This window comes from Rhinolophus sinicus, chromosome 4 (genome assembly GCF_057876585.1).
Source record: "Rhinolophus sinicus isolate RSI-liver-muscle chromosome 4, RSI-T2T, whole genome shotgun sequence".
Taxonomy (NCBI): Eukaryota; Metazoa; Chordata; class Mammalia; order Chiroptera; family Rhinolophidae; genus Rhinolophus; species Rhinolophus sinicus.
This window is the reverse complement of record NC_142504.1, coordinates 97,378,652-97,404,917: the sequence shown is the minus strand read 5'-3', so window position 1 is coordinate 97,404,917 and position 26,266 is coordinate 97,378,652. Positions and strand designations below refer to the sequence as shown.

General features: G+C 45.1%; 1 long non-coding RNA gene across 1 annotated transcript in view; it reads left to right on the top strand.

Moving 5' to 3' along the window:
* The window catches only part of LOC148758422 (uncharacterized), a 36,668-nt gene extending 10,756 nt beyond the window's left edge, over positions 1 to 25,912 (top strand). Inside the window, exons 2-3 of the long non-coding RNA XR_016020991.1 lie at positions 22,871 to 22,922; positions 23,724 to 25,912. This is a non-coding gene — a long non-coding RNA (uncharacterized LOC148758422). The remainder of the gene's footprint in view (positions 1 to 22,870; positions 22,923 to 23,723) is intronic.
* Positions 25,913 to 26,266: the final 354 nt, after the last annotated feature.

Sequence of the window (26,266 nt, the reverse complement as noted above, 5' to 3'; positions counted from 1 at the left end):
GTGACCTAGTGGTCCCAAATGTTTGGCACCAAGTATATATGGAATTAATGAATGAGTCAATGGTAAGTCCCAGCCAAAGTAGGTTGTGCTGGTGGATACACATAAATGCAAGCCCTTTATCAACACAAGAGCCTCTATGGCCCTGTCTTAGAGCCTGGGTACCTTTACTTTTTGTACTGAAGGAAGATGGGTTTTCTGATTTCTGGATGCTCCATAGATTCGAATTGGTAAAGTAAAAAAAGAAGTTGTTGCCACAGGTAGGCACCGACCAAAGTCAAACATGCCAGGGGAGGCCCCAAAGGGGGGAAGGGACAGAACCCTTAGACAACAGACATGAACTCAGAGATGTATGGTCCTCGGGGTTATGAAGAGAGGGGCAAACAGCCCTACATACTTTCTTAGCTTTTGAGGGAATTTGTGTATTATAGTTCAGTACCAATTCATTTATTCGTTCTTTCCTTCAAAGAACATTTAAGTGCCAAACATGTGCCAACAGTGAGGAAAGGGGGCACTATGTTGGGTAAAATCTAGGGGTTTCTGTCTCTATTGTTGTGCAAATATTTATTGAGCATTCACATGGAAAGCTCATGCTGGGCATTCTATATTCCCTGAGTCTATTGCCAGGTGCCCCTAAATAAAAAGCCAAACTCATATTCAGTTTCGTCTATAAAGAAGGCAGGGAAGCCTAAAGTGCTTTAGGAATATTTCCATTTGATGGGTAGAACCAAGCAGGTGTTGGCACTCATTTGGGATGACACCTGATGGAGAAGCACCTTCCCGGAGAGGCAGGAAATGAGGCATCACCAAGCTCTGGTTCTTTCCTTCCAACTAACTGGGCCCTTACAGAGGGAACACCAACACACCAGGTGGAAGTAAAAGCAAGTTTTGCTGCCTTTTCCTAAGAGTCTAAGACTCTTTCAGAGAAGGAGGAGGCAGCATCAATATGGGGTTCAAAGCATGGACACTGGAGCCAGACGGCCCCTCATAAACTACATTTCCTTACAAGTGAATCTATCTGTTATGTGCTTTAATTTTCTCATCTGGAAAATGGGGCCGGTAATAGAATCGATTTCATAATGGCATTGAGAGGGTTAAATGACTTAATACAAGTAAAAGGCTGTAATATAGTGCTTGACACAGAGTTAAGTGTTAGCAGTCAAGCTGCCACTTAACTGTGAGGAGAGTAGTTACAGCTTTCATTTTTCTATGCAGAATATGGTACCCTTTTCACTACAAGGGAAAAAGGAAGTGCAAATTGATCTCAATCCAAAATATCCACGGTCTAAAGAGCTCCATACAAGTGACAGAAAGTCAAGAAACAAGTAGAACCAGCAGCCCTCTGTCATTGATTTGAATTCAAATTCAAATTCAAGACAACTGAATTTCGTAAATGCATTGAGCCTTTGATGACATCATACATGGTCTCCAGAGCTGTATTATGTTAACACGTGGTGTATTCCTGCTAGTAGCACTGGTTTTACAGGCTATCCTGGTCTACACTTGACCATGGCAGAGAGATGAGTTTTACCTGAAGGGAAATGAACTTGAGAGCTACATTTTGTTTGCTACAGGCATGAGGTCTCCCCTCCGAGATCCAAAGCAGGTCCCAGAGTTCAGGGCTTACTTTGAATTCCAATCAGACAACTTGCTGAATACTCCTTCCTCCTCCCGCCATGAATTTTCACTCCTCTGTAAATCAGTTTGACTACGCTCACGTCTACACTCAGTTCAGTTTGGCAAACATTGACTGAGAGCTATTATGGATGAGACACACTGCTGGAACCCTGACTCAGAGATGCTGAGATACACGTCCTGCCTTCAAGGAGCCCCCAGCCTGTTTGGGGAGGTAGACACACAGAGGTAGGGGTGTGACCTGAGAGGAGGGGCATCTAACCAGAAGAGATAAAGGAGCTTTCTTAGCCTCCAACCCCTTCCACTTCCCCCTCCATCTACCCATCTCTTTGTTCCTCTTTTTAGCAAAACTCTTCAGAAGGTTTCTCTCCAATTTCTCTCCTTCCATTTTCCTCTGAACTTACCCTGTTTAGGCTTTTGCCCTCTCTTCTCCATGGAGACTGTTCTTGTCCAATCACCATGTCTCTAGATGTAGAAATAGCCAGTTCTCAGTCCTCGTTTATTCAAACTTTCAGAAGCACTGAGCACAGTTCATCATTCTGTCTCCTAAACATACTTTCTTCGCTTGGCCTCAGGGCACCCACACTCCTGTTTCTCTTATATTGGCTGCTGCTTCTCAGCCTTCTGGTCAATTTGGCCTCTCGACGTTGGCCCTCCAGGGCTACATTCATGATCTCTCCTCAATCTATACTCACTCCTTCGGCGGGCTCATCCAGTTTCAACTATATGCTGAGGACTCAAAAAATTTTAACTCTAGTCTAAACTGCTCTCCCCATTCAAGAGTCATATATTCAGCTACCTTCTAGAACATCCCTACTTGGATGTTTAATAAGCATGTCAGACATTCAGTGTCACATACAAGGTATTCATCTCCTAATCCCCAAACCTGCCATCTCCCTGTTTATTCAGTGAATGGTAACTAACAGCGTCTAGTTGCTCAGGTCAAAAAGTTTTTAATTATCCTTAATGCTTCTCTTTCTCTCATACCCTACATTCAGCAACTACGCTTATCTTTACCTGAAAATTACATCTAAACATGATCTCTCGTTATCACCTCTAGTGACACCACCAGGCCATTGTCGTGTCTTGCCAATAATATTGCAATAGCCTCTTCTTCAATGGTCTCTCTGCTTCCATCCTTGCCCTCGTTTTAGTGGCTCTTAACGTGGAAGCCTATTAAAAGACGGCCAGATCATGTCACTCCCCAGCTCCATTCCCTTCCACCCATGACACCCATCCCAGAGTCCAAGCCCCAGTCATTACGGTGGTCTGCTAAGTAATATCCCATTGTATGGACGGACCACATTTGGTTTGTACATTCATCTATTGATGGGTATTTGGTTATTGCGAGGAATGCTGCTCTAAACATTGGCATACAGGTATTTGTTTGAGTCCCTGCTTTCAATTCCTTTGCGTACATCCTAGGAGTAGAATGGCTAGGTCCTATAGTCATTTTAGGTTTAACTTTTGGAGGAATTGCCCAACTGTTTTTTCTAGCAAACAGCTGCACCACATGACATTCCCACCAACAGGGCACAAGAGTTCCAGTTTCTCCATGTGCTTGCCAATACTTAATGTTTTGTGTTTTGACAATTACTGTGCTTCTTGTTTTTCCTTAAAGGGCTCCACCAACTACTGGTTTTGGTACCTTGCACTTTCCGTTCCCTTTACTTGGAATATTCTTCTCCTACCGATCTGCAGGATTTGTTCTCCCATCTGTTTTAAGGCCTCAGTCAAAAGCCTTCACTAAGAACCCTATTAAAATTGCACCTCTCCTCTCAGAGTGCCCTGTCACCCTTTCTGTGCTTTAATGTTTATCCACGGCACTTGCAGCTTTCTAAATTACTGGACAATTTGCTATTTCTTTATTATCTGTCCTCGCCTCTTCCCCACCCTGTGAGGGCAAAGATTTTTTTAAAAACCTGATTTGTTAGTGCTCTACCCCTGTGCCTTCAGGTGCAGGCATTATTGTAAAAAATCATTGTGAAATGAATGAATGATGTCTGAGCTGTGTCTTACAGGACGAGTTATTAGGTTGGTGCAAAAATCATTACGGTTTTATAGGTTAAAAATAATTGCAAAAACCACAATTACTTTTGCACCAACCTATCAGACTAAGCTAGGCAGAGAGGGAGAGGGGAGGGAGGAGATTTTCCACATGGAGGGAACACGTGGATTGCTATGAATTGGATTTGCTTAATGAAATGGATACGTGTCTCCTGGAGGCAGAGACCCCACCATTACGCAGTGTATTTTCTCCTCTCACAGCCAGTTACCACTTGTTGGCCCTGCAAGCACCATGATTTGCTCATATGCTGGGGAGTGACCACTAGAGTCTGCTGAATTATCGCAATGGGGATGCTGATAGCCAAACAGAGACCAGCAATCTTGTCAGAGAGGAGAAAGCCTATTATCTGTACCTGGAAAGAAACCTTTATGATTGTCACCTCGAAATTGTTTTACTCTTATTATCAGGACGAAATACAGGGACCTCGAGCTCCAGGTTCTCACATGCTGCCTCCCGTTGCCCCCGATCTACTTAGAGCAGGCTGGAAACTCCCCTCCCCGTCTCTGCCAGCCCTTGGCCTTGCCCTAGACCACTGTGGAGCCTGCTCTGTGCCCGCCCCTGTGCTCTGCTGCTCCTGAGGAATTTAGAGCATCGGAAGGAGACGTAGGAAATCATGACAGCATGAGTCAGGGTCAGAGTAAACTGAGGGGTGCTGATGCCAAATGCTGAGGCAGTTTTCTTCTCTCTCTTTACACCCTTTGTTTCCGGTTCCACAAGGTAGCAGCTGGCTCAGGCACTTGGTTAGATGTAAGGGCGGGTGGAGAAAATGGGAAGAAAGGGAGGAGACACTGATATTTCTGGTATATTTTCTAACTCCAAACCCTACCAGAGGGGTTCTTTGGGCTCCAAAGGTGCTATGTCAATATAGCTTTCGGAGACGGAGCAGGAACACATCTCACCACACCCAAGGGCAGCCCTTCTCCTGCCCTCAGCCCTCCACGGACAGCAGAGAGCACGCGGACGAGTATATAAGCCAGTCTGAGTGAGCTATTTTGCAGCCACCGCAGCCACCCCTGCGTCTGGCCTGACCCATTTTCTCCAACTATGACGTGGCTCTAATAATCCCTGCTCTGCTCTTCATCTTGCCTAGAGGCTACTAGAGTTCATTAGATTTTTAAAAAATCTATAAACTACTTTGAGCACCTCGGAGGTAAGTGCTGTATAAGTACAATGTAATAATAATAATGCTACAATAATTACCTTGATTAATTTATGCATAAGACAAAAAAAGATTCTTAATTAAGAGACATGGCAACCGCGTGCACACAGGCCCCATATATTGGAAAGTAATATCACCAGCAGGGATTCTAACTCTGGGCCAGATGGACGAGGATAATGAGCCACTCGCCCTCATCCTAAGTGCCCTCTGAATGTACGGGGTTATGGGTGGTGACAAGGCCCTGTGGCCAATAGACTGGAAATGAAAGAGTGGAGTCTGGTGTTGTAATTACATAAAACACAATCTAAGTTAACTGATGATACTTTTATTGAACAGCAAGTAATTAAGAACCAATGGTAAGCTAGTCAGTGACATCAATATAATAAATTATTTAAAAAAAAAAAGCATAGTCAAAACAAGCATTTATGGAATCACCTGTGGGTGGGCATAAGTCTAGGCTGGAAACATTATGTGACCCTCCCGTCTCTTTACCATCAGGTTCTAGAGTCCTACTAGGGAAGAGGTGTGTGCTTTTGGTGTTGCAGGTATGTGGAAGAACACACTGAAATGTGGAGTTGCTGGTAGAAGAAGGTAAAGGGGGTCAAATGTATGGTGATGGAAGGAAAACTGACTCTGGGTGGTGAGCACACAATGCGATATGTAGATGATGTATTACAGAATTGTACAGTTGAAACCTATGTCATTTTATTAACCGTTGTCACCTCAATGCATTTAATTTCAAAAAAATATATGTCCTCATTAGCCATTAATTTCTCCCAAGACACAGGTCTTCTAAGACTAAGATGGGCATCAATTTTATATAGAAATGAAAAAAGGGTTCAGTATCACTAAGGAAAACAACTTTTATGATCTGTCTTCTCTTTGTTCAGCCAATATTCAGTCTTCCTAAAGGGCATTTGAGTGGGCCAGTGTGCAGCATTGCGTGGGAAGTGCCTCTGCCTGACAGGACGAAAGCCAGACTCCCTGAGGGAGACGCTGATGCCTGGGCCATTGGTGGTTGCGTCAGGTCGTACGCTGGACCTGGATCAGATTTGCTATGGCGATGGTAGCCAGGGTGATTTAACCACCAAAGTGTGCTGCAGGAGTTCTTCTAGCACCCTGTTTTTTGAGAAAGAACTGGCTGGTGGGACGCCTTCCTTGAAGGTAACTTCGTATGTAGTGGGCAAAAGCCGTTCCTTTAGCCCATCCTGGACAATTTCCAGCCCCCTCCCCTGGGAAAGGCAAGTCGTTGGGAGTCTAAGATGTAACCTTTCTCTTTTACCAGCTAAGCAGGAATAGGAAAGTCTACCTACGAGGGGTCAGGAATGGCTGGTGCAGGGGAACGAAGCAGGAAGATACATGCTTGTGCCTGAGTATGCACGGATGTGTGTGTGTGGTCGGGTAGGGAGAGTGGTGAGAGGGCCGACATACAGTTGCCAAGACAAAATTGATTTTGAGGTCATGTATAAATGCTGTTTAATCAGATTGCTTTCCTAACATCTAGCACTGAGAGATTGGCAGTTCTGGAGTAAGGAAATGGGTCAGTTTGGATCCAAGAGGTCTGGCTAGGAATGGGCTACAGCAGGACATTGCAGTGGGGGGAATTTTCCTAGATAAGGTACGACGGGAATATCCTGCATGAGAAGATCAAACAGCACCACCAGAAGGCTAGAGGGGCACAGCATGGGAAGATGCCATAGTTAAACTTATCTAAATTTATTTAAGTTAATTCCACCCCCCGCCTCGAGGGCCACTGCCTTTGATTACTCATTGTCCATAGTAAGTTGGCTCCACGAGAAGGCTGAAACACATAGAAACTCAGTCTTGCTCTGCCTACACAGTGGGGTTGGGTCATTTATGTTGAGCACACACATTATGCAATCCAGCAACACTCTTCCTCTGTGCCAGGCACTGTGTTAGGGTCCAGAGATGAATGAGATACAGCACCGGTCCTTGAGCAACACATAATGTATTGGAGGGAAATAAGCCAAGAGTGGTAGATTGCAATGAAGTTCCCAATGCTCCCGTTTCCCTGTAGCCACACTGTTTCCTCTATAATTTGTAGTGCTCTCTCATCATGGACAAGTGAATTGCCCCATCACTCAACACTGGGCTCAGCCACATAGTTTTGGCCAATGAGATGTTAGCATCTCAAAATGAGGCCCTGTGACTAGTGTGACATTCTGGAACGGTGCCTATGAGCTCTGTGTCCTCTCCCCTGTTCCCCTTGCTTTTCCCTCTGTCCACCTTTATATGACCAGTCTTTGATGGGCTTTTCCATCTGGCCCCTTCCCTCTGAAGCCTTTTCCACCTGACCAATCATCCTGGTCACTCCTTTAAGCCTCCATGCTGCTCTGAGTATCTACGCCTTTCTAGTTTAGTATTGCATTCAGTAGTCTCTGGTCTCCCTAACGACTAGGAGCTCTTTGAAAGCAGGAAGCATTTTTTCTGTTTCTCAGAAGCCTTCACAGCCCGGAGCACAGCACAGCAGCTGGGCATGGCCCCTGGGCAATGGCAGTGCTCGTGCTAGCCCTCAGAACCTTGTGAAGTAAGCAGCTTGTTTTCAGGCTGCTCCTCTGTCCTCTTGAGAAACCTCCCCACTGCGCAGGCTTCCACTGACCCCAGGTGTCATCCAGACCAACCCTTCCTTTCCTAGATGGCAACTGAGATCTGTTCTATGCCTCTCCCTCTTCTAGTGTGGCTTTCTGCGATTTTCAAGGCCCTGTTTGATGATAGAAGCATTGATTCTAGCTAAAGTGTTAATGGCTAATAGCAGCAATGACTCCCCTGGCATGAATTCTGCACTTGAACGGAAGTTTCCAATGTTCTCATCCATGGGAGTAACTGGACATGGTGATCCCCGAGACGGGCTGCTGGGGATAACATTTTTTGAGCATGGAGTTCACGGTGTTTCTCAAATCACATTGTGCAGCCTCTTGGCATAGGAGGCTGTTCTACAGGTAGTCTTAGAAGGGCTGAGAGACAAGACAAGCACACAGCTTTGTAACAGCAGGATCACGTTGGGCTGTGATTCATGTTTGAACCTCATGTTTTCTAAGTCACCGATAGGCAAGACCAAAATGGATCTTGATTTCAGAGCTGGTGCGCGCGCGTGTGTGTGCGCGCGCGCGCGCACTCATGCTAAACCTGGACCTCAAGTATTCTATCTTTGTCTTCAGCTTGCCGTCCTATTATAATGTAGTACAATCAAATCCAATAGCCTGAAGAAGAACCCCCCAAATGATCCATCCGAGGGCCTGCCTTTGATCTACTAAGCTATTATTAGCATCATCTCCATTTTTAAGATGGGACAGGTGACACTCAGAGGAGAATGCAGGACTTGCCCCGTGATCACAGCTGTTAAGAGAAGGAACTGGGACCAGAACCCAGAACTCCCGCCTCTATCACAGGGCTCTTGTCTGTCACAGAGACATTGTATGAAAGACCTTCTCTCACTCTCACTCTCAGCTTTAACCCTGATTATGCACCATTGCCCATGCATTACCCTGGCCAGCGTAGACGCTTATCATCAGGCAGGCACAGCCAGGTTTTATGCAGTGGGGTGTCACGAAAAGAGCTATACACAAATCGCATCTTTATAACCTGAATTGTAGCCGCACAACTGAGAGAAGGCAGCTAAAGAATCCTTTGGTGATGTCCCTGCTGTTCTCACGCCTGTAGAGTCCGGGTGGTTATAAGAAACACATTGTACTTGAACCCGTACACTCAGTTGTAGGTATATTCACATGTGTGGTTTAACTTCTCGGTTACATGGCAAGAATGAAAACGCACATGACTTAACCCCTGGATGTAAACGACAGAGGCACTAAGAGTCTGTCGGTGTAGAATATGCATAGCCTGGGAAAGGGAGCATCGTGGCCTGAGAACCAGGACACCTAAGCGCTCGTCCCACCTTTGCCACTGACCAGTGACAGCCCTCTCTGGGCCTTGGTTTCATTACCTGCCAGATAAAAGGGCAGCATCCATCAATTGCTAGGTCTTGGTTCCCCTTCTGATATCATAGGACTCTATGCATATTCATGCACACAAAATGGTCCTCAGCCACACGGGAAGTATGACCCTGCCTGAGGCGATTTGCATGGAACAGAAATCAGAGGCAGAAGCCTCAGAGATGAAGCTCCAGCAGTAGAATTTCCAGTGTTCTCATTATGGGGAAGATGGGGATAGTGTTGGACGTAGACAGCGAGCTCTGCCAGGTGCCTCGGGAAGCACACCCCACGGTGGTGCCCGATCGAGGCCTAGGCGCTCCCGTCACACACCTGGGTGTCTGCACCTGTGGGTACCTGCAGACATCCCCAGCCCCTACTTCGGGCTCCAGGTATAAACTAAGGGGGTCTGTGGGCTCACTGTTGGCTGGCTATTTAGTTTTAATGCCCAAAACCAATTTTAAATAAAATAAAGGAATCCCCCTAAATATTCTATATGGGGTTTTCTTTTTTTTAAGAGGGACATTTCAAGACTAGTTTCACACAGGTTTAGCCGAAAGGGAAATTAAACTCTACATTTAAATGGAGATTACGCACAAAGGAATCCATTAGTTTCAATATTTCTCAGCAGGAGGGCTCAGAGTTATTTAAATAAGTTTAGATATTAAACCTAAAGTAGCCATTAAAGCAATGTGGATTTGTTTGTCTGTTTTTTTCCCCCAGAAATCTTTTTTTTCCAGCTGACTGAAAAAATCCATTGCTTAACCAATGGAGGATATTTTAATGAATTAAAAAAAAATCCAGGGACTTTTTAATATAGCACTTCCTTTGAATTTTTAAGTACCATATTACAGCCTACTTATTATAGCCAAGTGTCATCTTTTGGACAGATTAAACTCCAAGCATTTTCCCTTCCCCACCCCCACCACGGGCAGAACAGTGCTAATATAAACACTGACATTAAACCATATTGGCTATGGAAGAGTCTTTGATTGTCATTGAGATTATTTTAAAAGTTATTTAGGTCCCCCTGTTACATCTCTGCAAACCACTGAGAAAATGTTGTGCTGGGTTTCTCTCTGCTACATTTCTTTGGGGATTCATAAATATTGATTGTACCGTAAAAAATTGATGGAATCTTGAAACAGACTGCAGTTGAGGCAGCTGGGGAATTTACTCAATTTTTCTCAATCGCTGCAGTCTATAAAAAGAGGAGATTTTGCAAATTGTTTCTCACCTTGTCTTTTTAGTATTTAATAGCTCTCAATTCTATAGCCTTCTGAACCATGTGCGGGGCATGTTTTCTATCAAAACGGAATCAGGCCTATTCAATGGGAATTAAAAGGAGGGAGCAGGTTATGAATGGGTTAAACTCTGCCCTGTTCAACACCCTCTCTCTGCCTCCTCTTTTCCCACCTTCTTTTCGTTTTCAGAGTCCTGCTGTTTTGGTCTACATTTATCCCACAGATGCCCATGTTATGCCCAGGATCACCCTTTCACTTCCCAGGGCCATGATGGAAATAAGGGCAAAGGAATGAATGCCAAAGGCTGTTTGTGGTCCCGCCTTTCACGACAACCAAGTCACAAACCACGCTCCCATCCAGGCACCCGGTGCTTCCCTCTTGTTTATACAGCAAAACTCTTCACCATTTTGGCATTTGAAGGTGTTTGCCCACCCTCTGGCTCCAAACAAGTCTCCTTTCTTTGCTTATGAATCCCCTCACTGTCCCTCACCCCCGCCTACATCATACGTTTCTTTTTCAGGCATTGGCTTATACGTTCTCATCAGACCTGAGACGTTACTACGTCCTCCTTCTGTGGTAGGCAGAATGAGGTCCTCCCCTACAAAGGTGTCTGCGTCCTACTCCCAGGACCTGTGACTGTGTTGGGTTATGCGGCAAAGGGGAATGAGGGCGCTGAGCAGCTGATCTTAAAATAGGCAGATTATCTGCGTTATCACTTCGGGCCCCGTGTAATCACAAGGGTCCTTGAACGTGGAAGAGGCGTCTGGAAGGGAGACTCAGAAAGACGGCAGCATGAGAAAGACTCAGCCCAATATTGCTGACTTTGACGGGTGGAGCCATGAGCCAAGGAGAGCAGGTGGCGTTTGGAAGCTGGGAAAGATGAGCCTTCAGAAGGAATTCAGCCCTGCCAATACCTTTATCTTACCCAGGAAGACTCGTATTGAACTTGTGACCTATAGAACTGTAAGGAAATCTATTTGTGCTGTTTGATATATATTAGGTTTGTGGTAATCACATCTCAATCACCCGTAAGGTAATCACCCTCAACCACTTCTGCAAAGTCCATTTTGCCAAGTCAGGTAACATTCATAGGCTCCAGGGTTTAGGACCTGGATGTCTTGGGGGCCATTATTCAGCCACCCTCACAAGAAGGAGGTGGCTCTGCCAGGTCCTGGGCCACAGAGATCCTAAGGCTGGAGAGGGGATGAGCCCAATGTTGGGATTTCTCTATGGGGACAAAAGATATGGCATTGATCTTAGTGACTTGAATTAATCATCATAGAATCAAGTGGAAATTTCTTGACTGTCGAATTATTTTTCAATTTTGCAATTTGCAACCTGAGTTCCAGTGACTCGTCCAAAATGATAAATGTATGGTCAATTCTTAAATCACCTGAATGGGCTGGAAATGATCATATCCCTCTGAATGCTCCTTGGAGGGGAGTGTCTGTGGGCTCAGGTGCCCTCATGGATAGGAGCCAATCCTTGGTGATAATCCCCACACCACTGCATAAGACATAAATTATTAAGAGTCACTGCATGGGTGATATAATTTGGGGAAGGGAGTAGTCTATAAACCTTCACAAATTGTGTGCAAGCGTTTTGGTATATCGGGAGGTCTGTTTTCAAAGCGAGGGTTTATACAGTTCATGAGATTCTGAAAGCAATCCACAACCCAAAAGATCAAGTCCAGATCTTCTCTGAGGCTGGTGTTAAAAAAAAAGAAAGAAAGAAAAAGCAGGAGAAACAAAAAGCCCTAAACAGGTCAGTTATAAAGATACCTGGAAAATGTACCTTCCTTCATTCATTCGTTCATTCAGCATTTACTTTCTGTTAGCAGGCTCTCGGGAGTGAGGAAGTCGGAAGCAGGGAGATGAAAGAGAAGACAAGGCCTGTGCCTTCAAGAACTAAGGATCTAGGTTTGCTCTGACCTTGGGGGCCGAGATACTTTGCATCTGAAGTATACTCTGGTTACTATTGCTCTTGCCACTCAAAGCATCATGTGTCATGTGTTCTGTGCAGAGACTTAAGCTGGGCTGGCCCTTGCCCTCCAGGAGCTTACAGTCTAGTAGAGTAGTTGGGAGCTGTCCATGGAGGGTTTGAGTACCAGCTAGCTATACCAGGGAGCTTATGACCATTGTTAAGTGGTGCTGAGGAGAGAGTACTCTCTGGGGGATGTAGGTGGCCCTGTGATAGGGCTTGTAAGAGAAATGATGCGTAGCTAGAGGTGGGTGGAGTGTTCTGGAAGGATATCCCAGGCAGAAAGGGCAGAATCACAAGCAAAAAAGCAGAGTGGAAACTCTCATGCCTATGAGAGAAGCCATGAGTTGTGCTCTGGGCGTGAGACAGGGTTTCAGATCTCTGGATTTCCCTTCATGGACTCCAAGACCTGGCCAAGGCATGACCCATTTCTGCACTCAACTCTTCTCTTGTGCTCCCAACCCTGACACTGACTTTCACTGTCTCATTCACCCAGAAGAGCTCTGTTACTTCTAAGGCTTTTCAAGACTAATGCCACCCACCTGAGCTCCAGGGAAAGCCACAGGACAGGGTCCAGCCCCATCTTACCTGGGCTGCAGCGTCTGACAGGGTGCAGGACAAGAGTGAGGGAGCCAAGGCCACACCCCATCTGTCTTGCAGCACCATTGTAACAGGGAGCTTTGGTTAGGGGTGTTGACCTGAGAGAAAGACAGGTGATGAGATCAGGAGCCCCCAAATTTCCGCCCAAAGCTCCGCTGGTATCTCTGGTCCCTACCAGCAGCCTTTCATTGGTGCAAAGCCCCATTCTCAGACTCTGCTGGCTGCAGAAGTCAGCTCACCGCTCTAAAATTCCTTCCTATCCAGAAGCTTAGCCCCCCCCCCCAATTCTCGTTTTCTCAGCAGATCTCCAATGCCTTCGAATGAATGATTTCTCTATCTATCTGGCCAATCTACTTGTTCCTGGCAGGAATGCTGGTCTGCCTCTAGCTACTGCATCCCACCAGGAAGCAGAAAACCTTTCCATATTTGAAGGATAGTCATGGTAGGAATTTTATGTTGGCAGTTGTTTTCTTTAGGACTTTGAATATATCATTCTGGCTTCTGTGATTTCTGTCGCGAAGTTGGCTCTGAGTCAGCTGTTAAGTTTTACTCTTGCTCTTTGATGGTAATAGTTCCCTTTGTTCTCTTGCTGTGTTGGAGATTATTCTCTGCTCTGGTACTCTCGTTCCAGTGAAGTTAATTTTGTCACTGAGTCCCAAGTGGCTCCTGTGTTCTTCTCTGTCTCTTCCATCCTTTTGTGTTTCCATTTTATCGTCTGACCTAAAACCAGGCCCTCAGAACCTTATTACCTACTTCAAGAACTCATGACCCCTCATTTGGATCCCTGTGAACTAAACCCTCGTGCTCTTCTTCCCTCTTCACTTCATGAATCTTCCTGCTTCTAGCCTTGCTCTTTTTAACCTCGTCCTCTACCCTCTGGGCCTCGTGAGCTTTCTAACACCAAAGCGGACCATATCATTTCTCTGCTGAAAATATCGAGTGATTTCCCATTTCCAGTGGGTAAGTAAATCCCTAGCTTCTTAATATGGTGTTTAGGCTTCTACAGATCTCTGGGCTCATCTCGCCTTATTTTCTACCTTGAAACTTGTGCTCTAAGAACCCTAATCGGTTTCTAATTCTCCTATGTCCCTGAACACGCGCGCGCACACACACAAACACACACACTCCCCACATGGTTCCTCTACCATGTGACTTGCTTCATGCTGCTCCTTCTCGCTGGAAAGCTCTTCTACCCCCATTTGTCTGAACTAAGCCACAGTTATTCTTTTGGCTCATGACCCTCATCTCTGGAAAGCCTTCCTGTCTCATCTCTGTTCCCCACTCTCCCGTTCTCCCACTCCTATTGCTCCTGTAGTACCGTTTGCATATCTTTATCATCACAGTGGACACAAATAACTCTCTATTTAAGTGTCTATCGCCCCCTCTAAATTGTGAGTTTTTTCAGCAACTGTGTCTTATTCATCTTTATATCTCTAGTACCTAATACCTTGCCCGAGACATAGAAAGTACTCAATACATGTTTAAATGATTGATGAATTAATAAATAAATTTGTGTGAAAATTCTTTTAGTTTTACCTCCTTGTAGGGGTCAATAATGTTAGTCCTAGTTTAGGTGTGAAAAAATATAGACTAAGCGCCCTGTCTCTGATTGCACAGCAAGTACAAGTGAAGCCCTGAAGGAGCTCTGAAACCACCTCTGTCTGATTCAAAGCCCTCACTGACTCCTCCCTTCCTTCTCCTAACTCTTTTGCAATTAGAGTCCTTAACATATCAACTGGCCTTTGATAACGTGTGGCCTTCTAATGTTCTCTAATTGTAATACAGGTGGAAAAATCAATTAACCAAGTATTTACTCTGACATTTTCTACCAGTTTAGTTCAAAACTATGGCCTTATTAATTTATAGTGTAAAAATTAGTCATTAGAAAAGACTTTGACTATTACTGTCCACATGATAGTCTAGACTGGGTGGAGCCTGGGGACATTGAAGCATACACCCCTCTGAGGAGGGACTGGGGTCAGGGATTGACATCTGTTGCAGCCAATGGGAAGAAGGCAATGTTGAGAGCACATACTGAAAGCCAGCCTGCACCAGGGCTGCCCCCGGGAGGGGTTGGTATGTTGGATCTGGCTTCCTGGGAGTTGAGCAATAGGAGATGCTGCAGCAGGCATTGGCTGGAAGCTCTGTTGGCCCATGGCAGGACTTTGCTTAGCCCCAGAGTGGGGCTGATAGGAGTAAGGCAGGGCCCAAGGACTAGAAAAGCTAAGGTTCTGGCTAGTTATCAGGACAGAGACTGGGAAGAACAAGAAGGGGCCCAGTTACCAGAAATGGGGCACTGAGTGGGACACAACCTCTGGAAGAAGGTGTGGTTCAACCACAGGGTCATAGGGGACCCAGAGTCAGGCCAATCTGGGCCAGGGACTCCTTAGTTAATGCATTTCTGACTGAGGACCGAGGGCTTAAGCAGTGAAGGGAGGAGTGTCGTCAAGTGGCCCAGCTAAAGGATCAAAGGGACGTGCTTGCTCGGGAAGACCCTGAGCAAAGGGGCAGCAGGTTGTGAAAGCAGATGAGAAGCCAGGAAAGAATGAGATAGGGGAAGGCCAAAAGCTCGGAATATGAAGTCAGGATGGGGGTGAGGTGGGGCCTAGGAGAAGCTGATGCTGGTGGCCAGGGTGGTGCTAAGAGCTTTGACCCAGGTGAGTGGGCAGTGCCTCAGATTCCAGGCACCACACCAGGTACTAAACCTACATGTCCAAGGGGCCAGGAAGCATCAAGTGTTGAAGGGTCATAGATGGTGATTGGCCATCAGAAGGGGACTGGATAAGACAGAATGAAGAGCTGGGTCTACGGTTAGGTTCTTAGGAAGTCCTGGAAGCAAGCGCTGTGTTAAGGTTCAGGTGAGAAGGTGGTCAGGAAACTCAGAGGATGGTCAAACCCAGGGAAGCCACAGAAACCAAATGGGTAGGCAAGCGGCAGACAATAGGCTGGGTACAGGCATGAGGGTGCAGGCGCTTGGACACAGGCACCAAGCCCTTGCTAACTGAGCCGTCTCTGCCTCGTGCCCAGAGTTCCCAATTTACCTTTGGAGGAGCAGAAACCAGGCCCAGAGGGACTTTTAAGGTCCTCCTTCCAGATAGCAGCAAGTAATCTGGAGCAAATGGCATCTGGACGGGGGGGGGGGGTGTTTGTCAGACTTCTCCAGAGAAACAGAACTAATAGAAAGATTTATTATAAGGAATTGTCTCATGCAATTATGGTCCCACCATCCGCCTTCTGCAAACTGGAGACCCAGGAAAGCCAGTGGTTAAGTTCAAAGGCTTGAAAGCCAGACAGCTGGAGGTGTAGACTCCAGTCTGAGTCTGACTGAGCCTCTCAGACAGAGCCAGACTGAATCCATCCTTCCTCTACATTTTTGTTCGGGCCCTTGAGGGACCGAGGGAGGGAGTGGATGAGGCTCACCCATATCAGGGAGGGCAGTCCACTTCACTCAGTTCTGATTCAAATGCTAATCTCTACTGGAAGCTCTCTGACAGACACACCCACAACAATGTTTAACCAGGCATCTGGGCACCCGTGGCCCAGTCAAGTTGACACGTCATATAACCATCATGGAGGGAGCAGCACAGATGCTACCCCCTGCCTGTGGCGTGGGGATGCCCAGCCGCCTCCGTGGAGATCTATAGCTGAGTGCACTGCACTCTGGCTGGTTAGGTGGCCCCAGACTGTTCTGTAGTCCAAGCATCAGGAAACCGAATGCTTCGGGGTAGTATCCTTGCGGATGTAGCATCAGAAGTGTGGCTTCTTGATTGCATCTTACTTGGCACCATCCTGCACATCTGACCAATTTGCTAATTCCTGGCCTCCACTTGGAAAGCTTCCAGCTCATTTTCATGCTACGCTGCGCAGTTCTGCCTTCTTAATGTAGTTTTAAAGTTGTATTAAATAAACAATGGGTGTAAAATCAAATTCATTATTGGACACTCCATGCTATTTAATTTTAGGGCTCCCATTTTGCCAGTATTTCTTCTGAGGACAACAAGGCATGGAGTGCCAGCATCTGAGCGGGTCCTCCTTGAGCTTCCCCGAGGAGGAGGGAGAGGAGGGAGAGGAGGAGAAGGAACATCTCAGGGAGGAATGTTGGTGGAGAGAACCGTGCTCTTTTCTATGGGGAAACGGCCTTTGATCCCATTTCTTAGGTTCCTCCAATTATCTGGGTAGCCAGAGGGGAGCAGGTCAAATTTATTAGGAAAAAATCTGGTGAATTATGGGGTATCCTGTTTCAAAAGTCCTCAGGTTGTGCCTGATAAAATTTTTATTTTCCTGAATAGGCAAAACTGGGAATTTTACGACCCGGCACCTTCTCCTAACTCCTCACCAGTTTCATCCTTCAGTCCTTTCCGTTGACTGAGCGCGTCCTCTGTGCCATGCTGGGGCGCCTGGTGAACAGGCAGACCAGGCCCTGCTCCAGGCTTCCCAGATCAAACCTTAGCCCAGTCATTACACTCTCCTGAGGCCCTTGGCTCGCGTTTTCATGGCACTGCTCCTAGTTGTGATGTCATTAGTTAATGTAATATCTGTCTCCTTCCTCTGAACTGTGCCTTCCATGGGTGTCGAGGCCTTTTCTCTTTGGACTCACTGTTGTGCTCCTGGCCGCCAGTACCCGGCCTGGAATGAAACGGGCACTTAGTAACTATTGGATGGATGGAAGGAAGGAAGGATGAACGAAGGCAATGGGGAGGAAGGGAAGAAACCGGCCTTCTTCAGCCGCCGAGGGATTCTCAGCCCTTGGGAGCCCAGCCACATCAGAATCCGGGAACCTGGCTCCTGGGATTCTACAGGAGCCGAGCAGAGCTTTCCGCAGGGGGAGTCTGGGAGAGTTTGGACCATTCTCCCCAGTGATGAGCTATTTGCAGCATTTTCCTGTGGATGACTGGCTTCCTGGGGACCCTGCTGGCTGGCCTGCTTAATGAGCTGCCTTCCTAAGAGCGTCTCTGCACATGGGCATGAGTCTGTCTTTCTTCCACAAAGTTCTAAACTCCGGGTAACTGCACCTCCTTTTTCATCTGAAGCCCCTACAGATGTGTGACTCTGCTGTGCATATGGCTCCTTCTGCGCCTTCTCCTTGAAGAGTGCTCTCCCCCATGTCCAGTCCTCCCATCCTCAGAGGCCCAACTTAAGCTCCACCGCCCCCTGGAAGTCTCCCCAAGACACTCCAGCCAACAGGGTTCTCTCTACTCTATAACCGTGCAGAGTCTTTGCAAGATCTTTACTGTATCTCATCTTTGGTTTTACTCTGTCTGATCAACGGCCTCTGCGTATTGAAGTCACATGTCTTCCCTGTCTAGGGTGACCAACTCTCCCTGGTTTGCCTGGGACTTTCCCAATTGTAGCACTGAAAGTCCCATATCCCAGGGTCCCTTTTGGTCCTGGGCAAAGCAGGACAGTCGGTTACCCTAACCCTCCCCCAGCTTGGCCTACCCACCCCAAGTCTCTGACAAGCTACTGCCAGCTTGAAAGTCAAGATTCAACTCAAGAGTCACTTCCTCCAAAGAGATATCCCCTCCCAGGTGCAGGAGACGTCTGCTGTGCCAGTGCCGTCACTGCTCACCTGGGTTCCTCACAACCATGGGTCTTTCCAGGTCACACACTAGGATTCCCAGTGCCCAGCACAGTATCTGACACATAGTAGGTACTCGGGAAGGAAGGATTTGCCAAACAAGCAGGAATACGAATTGTTGAGTTGAATTGTATCCCCTAAAAAGATGTTGAAGTCCTAGCTAGTGAATGTGACCTCACTTGGAAATAGGGTCTTTGCAGATGATTAAATTAAAACGAGGTCCTTAGGGTGGCCCCTAATCCAAAATGATTGGTATCCTTATGAAAAGGACAAATTTGGACACAGAAACAGACACACACAGTGGGAAGACAGTGTGAAGAGATACAGGAAGAGGATGGCCATTTACAAGCCAAGGAATTCCTGTGGCTACCGGAAGGCAGGAGGGAGGCCTGAAACATGTCCCTCCCTAGTGTCTTCAGAGGCAGCAGGCCTTGCCTACACCTTGATTTTGGACTTGTAGCCTCCAGAACTGTGAGATAATACCTTTCTGTTGTTGTAAGCCACGCAGTCTGTGGTACTTGTTACAGCTGCCCAGCAAACTAATTCACTAGGGTACCATTAGGAACTAATTATATTCTCTACTCCACCTTCACCCCATTACAGGTATAAACCTGCTCCTTGGGATTTGAGACTCTACTGTGTGAACTCTTGGGGGCCCAGAGCTGATCTGCTGGCTCTCAGATAATAATACGTGGTCTTCAGTTCCTGTCCTGTCAGAAGAATAATCTCATATTAGTAATTAAAATGTCCAGTAAAAGAATGTTCCAGTACTCCACATCTCTTTCCCTCCCATAGCCCAGGTTGCTCTGGCAGCCTGGATGGGTGGGGGCTGGAAGTCAGTGAGTTATAGTCAGCTCCTTCTGTGTCTCCCCCTGCCCCCTACCCTGGCCCCAGAGGAAACAGCGCATTCTCCATGTATCCCCCTTGAAAACCCTCTTATTAGACTTGAGGTGAAGTGGTGGCCATCTCCTGCCTCTCCCATGAGATGTGGGACTCAGAGCACCCACATCTCGCTCTCTGCAAAAAAAAAAAAAAAAAAAAAGTCCTTCATCACTTTGACTTCAGCCCTGAAACATCCTTGAAGTGTGTGGGGCTAAGTACAGCATAGGTGGTCTGCACCTCACTTTTCAATGTGGGGGAATAATTCCTATTTGGTTTGCTTTTCCGCCCGCTAAAGGGAACCTGGGCCAGGGTATGGAAAGAGTAAGAGGCGTAAGATCAGCCTGGAGCATCTGGTTGTGTTGGAAGGTAAGGAAGGCTCTCAGAATGAAGGAGACAGGTGAGAAAACACAGGAGCCGGCTTGAAAGCTCCCTAGTGGCCAAATCTGGGCCAATGTGAACATGGCAATGAATCGTGAAAGGAATGAATTATAACCCATGGAATTAAAAAAGAATTCTTAGGTCCATGCTTATACTACAAAAAGAAAACGGGTTATAGGAAGTGGCAGTGTGTCTGTAACGTTGTAAACCTCTCCCAAGTGTTTTCATAGAGGAGAACTCTCACTTGATCCCATCCTCATTTTTCAGATGGAGAAACTGAAACCCAGAAAGATGTCACAACGTTTCTAAGATTGTTCAGTGATCTAGTCAGTGATAAATCCAGGACCAGACGCCACGTCTTTTGATGTCAGTCCAGCACTCACGACTGCCCCAGGCTGGGTGGAGGTGACAACCACGAGCGACCTCCACCGCCCAGTGCTCTGTCTTCTCCCCTGAGTCTGTCCTGCTCTTTACTCTCCTGGCTGTAATGCCCTTGGAACAACCCTCAGGGGATCCACAACTCTCCCACCTCTCAGCCCCCCGTCCAAAACTTACTCAGCATCCGCCTGTCACCTCCACCTTAATAAATAAGAATCTCTTTTCAGCTTCTTTGTCTTTCTCACCTCGGGGGCCACCTCCCGTAACCACACTGTCAATTACACCTCATGTCTAGCAAGGCCAGAGCTAATGAAAAGCAATAGAGAATTCACTGCCTTTTAATGAGGGAAACATGGCTTTTTACAGGGAACAATTTATTGGGCCAATTCCCCCCGTCCATCACCCAGGGGAGTGGCTGCCTTTTTGTACCCTGTGTTTGTTACTGTGTCAGGCACTGCGTAAAATTGCCAGCCGAGCACCGAGGTGAAGGCTCTGACTCAATTTATAGGGTGACATCTCTAATCTGCCTCCTTGGATCAGTAAGTGATCCTGGCAATGAGATGCATAGAAATTAATTACTCCTCCCCTCCCGCTCCCTGGCAGCCAGGCGTGGGGCATCCTCCCTGGCCAGAACAGCTGGGCGACAGGCCACTGACCTTCATCATCCCTAGCTGTTTATCCTGCAGGAGTACGCAGGGGAGACAGAGGATCACACTGCCAGAAAAGACAAGGGAAAAAGACACAAAAGGAGGGCATTGTGCGCTGCGAAGCCCTGTTGGCCGCCGTCAAAAGCAAATACCAGGTCCATTACCATTCCAAGGAAGAGCGGGAGGCAGGGAACGCAGGAAGAGCATCCCAGGCTGAGATTCAGGAGATGTCTCATTCTGCCACTCATTTTCTCTCTGACCTTGGGCATGACATTTCATCTCCAAAGTAAAGTGTTTCAAACAGCATGATTGCTCTGATGTTCTGCAAAAATGGGAAGTCCTCTCCCTGTTATCCTCCTGACCTTCTCTGAACAATGTATTAGGCTCCTCTCAGTCATGGGGTTTTAGGCTTGGTTGAGCTGTGTGACCTTGGGCACGTCCCTTTACTTCTCTTCACTCTAAAGAGTCATGTGGTTCATGATCTATCTACTTCCAAAATGGCTTTGTGAGTCAAGTGAAATAAAGTTGCTTTAAAATATAAGATCATATAATTTAAATTCCAGACCTAGGGTTAGCTTGGCGGAATAAGGAGAGATGGTCATTTTGAGGAGCACTAAGAGTATCTGCCTTAAAGTATCGTCCACACTTTTTATCGTATCTGAAATTCTGCCATTACAGATTCATCTCTTTGAGTCTTCAGGTATAACATGAACATTAAGTTAGTTTTTATTCATGTTCATTCACTCTGTCCCAAGTACCGTATTAGATGACCATAATACTTACATGGTCATCTGCAAAGCAAATCTGCAAGGTAAATATCATTGCCATTTTATGAAATGAAATGGAGGCTCCAAGAGAGAAATAAGCTGGCCTAAACCACTCTGTAAATTATGAGGGTAGAATATTTTCAGAAATGAACTTTACTGAGGTATAATTTGGAAACAATAAAATGCACACATTTTAAGTGTCTGTGTGATGAGTTTTGACCAATGTGTAGAGCCACATAAATACTATCATAATCAAGATACGGAACATTTCCATGACTCTATAAGGTTACCTTCCAATCAATTCCCACTCCATTTCCAGGCAAACACTAATCTGCATTTTTCACCGTTAGTTAGATTTTTCTTATCATTTTGCAAAAGTGAACCATTCTCTATATACCCTTTTGTATCTGGCTTTTTTCAATCAGCATGTTTTAAAAATTTTATTCATGTTTTTGCATGTATCACTTGGTCGTTCTTTTTATTGTTGAATATTTGTTTATCCATCCTGTTGGTGGACATTTACATTTTTCCCAATTTGGGGCAATTATGAAAATAGCTATTTTGAACACTGTATACAGGTTTTCAGGTGGAAATATGTAGTTTTTTTCATAGTTTTCTTAGGATTTTCTAAGTACCTGGCTATGTTCTCTGCAAATAAAGATACTTTTACTTATTTTTTTTGTAATCTATAAACCTTTTACTTCTTTTTCTTACTTTATTCCACTAGCTAAGAACCCCAATACAATGTTAAATAGAGGTGATGAAAATGGATGTACTTGCAATATTTCCAATATTATTATTAATAGGAGAAAAGTATTCAATATTTCACTATTAATGATGATGTTAACTATAAATTTTTCATAGGTACTCTTTAGCAGATTAAGGAATTTTTTATTTCTAGTTTGTGGGGAGTTGGTCGTTTTTTATCATGAATTGGTATTGAATTTCGTCAAAAGTATTTTCTGTATCTGTTTAGATAAGCATATGACATTTCTTTTTTTATGCTGTTAATATGATAAACTATACTAACTGATTTTCGAATGTTAAACCAGCCTTACATTTCTAGTATAAATCCCACTGGCCATAGTGTATTACCCTTTCTTTAAGTTGTTGCATCCAATTTATTAATAATTTGTTAAGGATTTTTATGACTATATTTATGCGGGATAGCCTACAGTTCTCTTGTAATGTCTGGTTTTGGTGTCAAGGTAATGCTGTCCTCATAAAATGATTTGGGAAGCAATTTTTTCTCCTTATTATCTGAATGAGTTTTTGGAGGATTGGTATTATTTCTTCCTAATATTTTTTGTGAGAAACTTATTATTACTGTTATTATTATTACCAATCCAATCTCTTTAATAAATATAGGACTTTTTAGATGTTCTATTTATTCTTGGTCAATATTTGTCACGTGTGTCTTTCAAACAATTTGCCCATTTCATTTAAGTTGTTGAATTTATTGCCATTAAGCTACTCTTAACATTTTATTATTGTATTGATGTCTATAATATTGGAGCCAGGATTTTAACACATTTTGCCTGACTCTAAAGTTTATGCTCTTTCTCCTGTGCAATCCTATCTTGTAATGAAATTCATTCTCTCTGGGACAGGTCATATGTGAAATCCTCAGGAGGAAATACCTTAACAGCAACTGAAAGCCAGGTAAGAGCCAGGTTTGAACCCAGACAGAGAGGCCTGGCAATTGAGTTGAGGATACTCAGGAAAGACAGGAGGAAGGAAGCAGAAACAGTGTGTTTCTTTAAAGTAACTGAGGCACAGACTTGCACCACATAAGCATACCAGGGTCTCCTATGCTACAAAGGGTAGGTCTGTGGGTGTTTGGGGGTGGAGAGGACAGAGAAAAAAGAGATGCTGCTTCACCGAACGTATGCCCAATGTTTTGAGTTGGGCTTGCTGGTGACAACATGTCCAGATGATGGCTGGATGTCTTTCAGTTTTCTCTACTTATTACACTATGACACTATCAGTTTTACAGTATGTGTTGATAGCACGTAACTTGAACTCAGCATAAATGCATAATTGACTTACCCAGAAGCCATTCTCTTTCTTTCAAGCTGGCAGAACTTGCCTTCCTCCACAGAGGTTAAAGATGCCAGCTATTTGCTTTTCTAGCTTTCTTGCCAGTGAGGAGCGGCCTCGTGACCAGTTTGAGTATAAAGAAAAGGCTAAGGGAAGCGCTTCCCCTTTTCCTTCTGGTGAGCACTCTCACTGCCCCACCTGGCTTCTTCCCCTTTAACTTGACCAAAAGGAAAACGTGAATTAAAATTTTTCTCCTGAAAACTTCAGAACCTCATAAGAATAAATCCACGGTCCTGGTCCAAAGACCTCAGGATGAGAACCCTTCTCTAGAAGTGCAGATTTTGAAAGTAAAAATTCTGTCAGATTGTGGGACATTCATAACATCCCTCTGTTATTTATATTGTCTCTTGGCACTTTCTCCAGAGCAATTGGCAGCACAACCCTTAAGCCACAGGAGACTTGACTCTTGCAGCAGGACGGTGAGAAAGAAAAACGACGTTCTCTTGCAAAGGCTGCCTTCTCAAGACTGGGGGACCGAGGAGGAGTGAGAAGAAAGGAAAGTACGGCTCCTACATAGAGAAGGAAACCCAAACAGCCAGGAAACCTATGAAAAGAAGGCCAGTTTCTCTAGTCATCAGACCACTCAGAAATGCTGGAAATGCAAAGCAGAACCACAGTATAATATTATTTGACATTTATTCATGGTATTATTACAAAAAGAAAGACGTGTGATCACACTAATGTTTGGGGAGGATATGAAGCCATCCTGACTCATGCACTCCACGACTGAGAGGGTAAATAGCCAAAGCCACACTGGAGCGCAATCTGGCAATACTGAGGAAAGCTGAAGATACGCAGATACTTACACCCAACAACCTCACTCTAGGTCTAAATTCTACAGACCCTATTGCCGAATGTGCGTGAGGGCAAACGTACAAGAAGCTTCACAGAAGCACTGCTTGTAACCGTGAATGATCAGAACTATTCTAGCAGTTCTAATGGGCGGGAACAAATTAATGCAATGTTGTGTATTCATTCATGGGACAGAATACTACACAGCACCAACCATGGGCAAGCTTGGCGCTTCATGCTGTTGAATGAGGGAAGAGAGTCGCAGGAGACGAGGCGCCCCGTATCACCATTGATACGCGTTTAAAAGCCTGCAAAACCGGACTCTGTGCCCTCTGTGGGCACATCCACACATGCCTTAATAGTATCGAGCTTTTTATAGAAATTATGAAGCCAAGTTAAGGACAGTTCCTGGTTCTCTGGGGAAAGGAGGCAAATGGCACTGGAAAGTGATACACAGAGAACTGCCAGTGGATTTATCGTGTTTGATTTCTCAAGCAGGGTGGTGATAGATGGGCCTTCATGATCTCTATAACACTTTGTATGCCTGGAATTTTTTATTAATTTTTTTAAAGGAAAGAGAAGCAGAGGCACGAAGGAGATTCACCCGGGGAGAAGTCCTGAGGGCTTGACAGCAGAAAGGTCAGAGGCGACTGGGAGAGCCTCAGAATAAGAGCTCTGCGTTTGAATCCCAGCTCCCCTGCTCACCAACTGTGGTGTGATTTGAGGGGCAAGTTAATTAACCTCTCACGCACCTAATTTTCTCAGGTGCAAAATAAGAATTAATGATATTTACTCTTACGTCCATGTGGTCAGTTCAGTAATTAAAATATTTTAAGAACCTAGCACAATGCCTGGCACATTTTTAGGGAGATTACCCATTCTGGTTTATCTGGGACAATCTTGATTTACACCTGCTGTCTTAATAGGGCCTGTTTCAATTTCAAAGGTGTTCTGATTTGGAGGATAAATGGTAGTGTCTCCCTACATGTTGTAAGTACTCAATGTACTCTCTTCATGTTAGTCCCCTTTTTGGTTTCAGGTCCTTAGAAACAGGAAGCAATTGCCCCTCCCCTCTCTCTCAATATCCTTCTTACCCTATCTCTGTTCAGTCGAAGGTTCAGACATCCCTCCATTCTGTGACAGGACCAGAGTACCTAATCCATTAGATTGAATTGCTGCAAAATCACTGCTCAAATTCCATGAAGCACTAGGGTCAGAATAGGCTGGGAAGTTTAGAATTGCTAAGAGCAAAATGACACACAGAGTATTCATGGCAAAGAGAAAAAAATGCCAAAGAAATACAATGAAAACTAACTTTTCTTAATCATTGACTGTGTGCCAGGCATTTTCTGTTTTACATGGATTAACTCCTTTAATCTTTACAAGGGAGGAAAATGAGGTCCAAGAGTGGCATGAACCGAAGCCGACCGACCCCAGAGTCTGCTATTAGTTACCATGCCAAGGAGTCCGCTATGAGGTAACAGGACTGTTTTTTTTTTTTTTAAATTAATCCAAAATATGACGGTTTAAATGGACATAGTTCTTCAGTGCGGCTCGTTGGAAGGCTATGTGTATGTTCCCACTATGTGGGCGTTATTTAGCATAACTGAAATCTTCTTTGGGAATTCCCATCAGAATTTGGGCACAGGTCATCAAATACCTGTCGTTTTCTTATCTTTTAAGGTGGATAATTTTTCCAAAAGCAGTCATGTAGAAATGAAAATGAAAACTATAATGAGTTACCACAACAAACCCAATCGATGGCTAAATTAAAAAGACTGATAATATCAAGTGTTGGTAAGAATATGGAGTAACTAGAACTCTCATACATTGCTGGTGGAAAAGAAAAATGACCCAGCCTCTTTGGAAAACAGTTTGGCAATTTCTCATGTAATTAAACATACACTTACCATAAGACACAGAGAAAGGAAAGCTTATGTCCACACAAGGCCTACATGTGAAAGTTTATAGCAGTTTTATAAATAATAGGCCCCAATTAGAAATAATCCAAATGTCTATCAACAGGAGGTAAGGTAAACAATTTGTGATATAATCGTACACGGGAGTACTACTCAGCAATAAAAAGGAATGAATGACTGTCATGTACGATAACA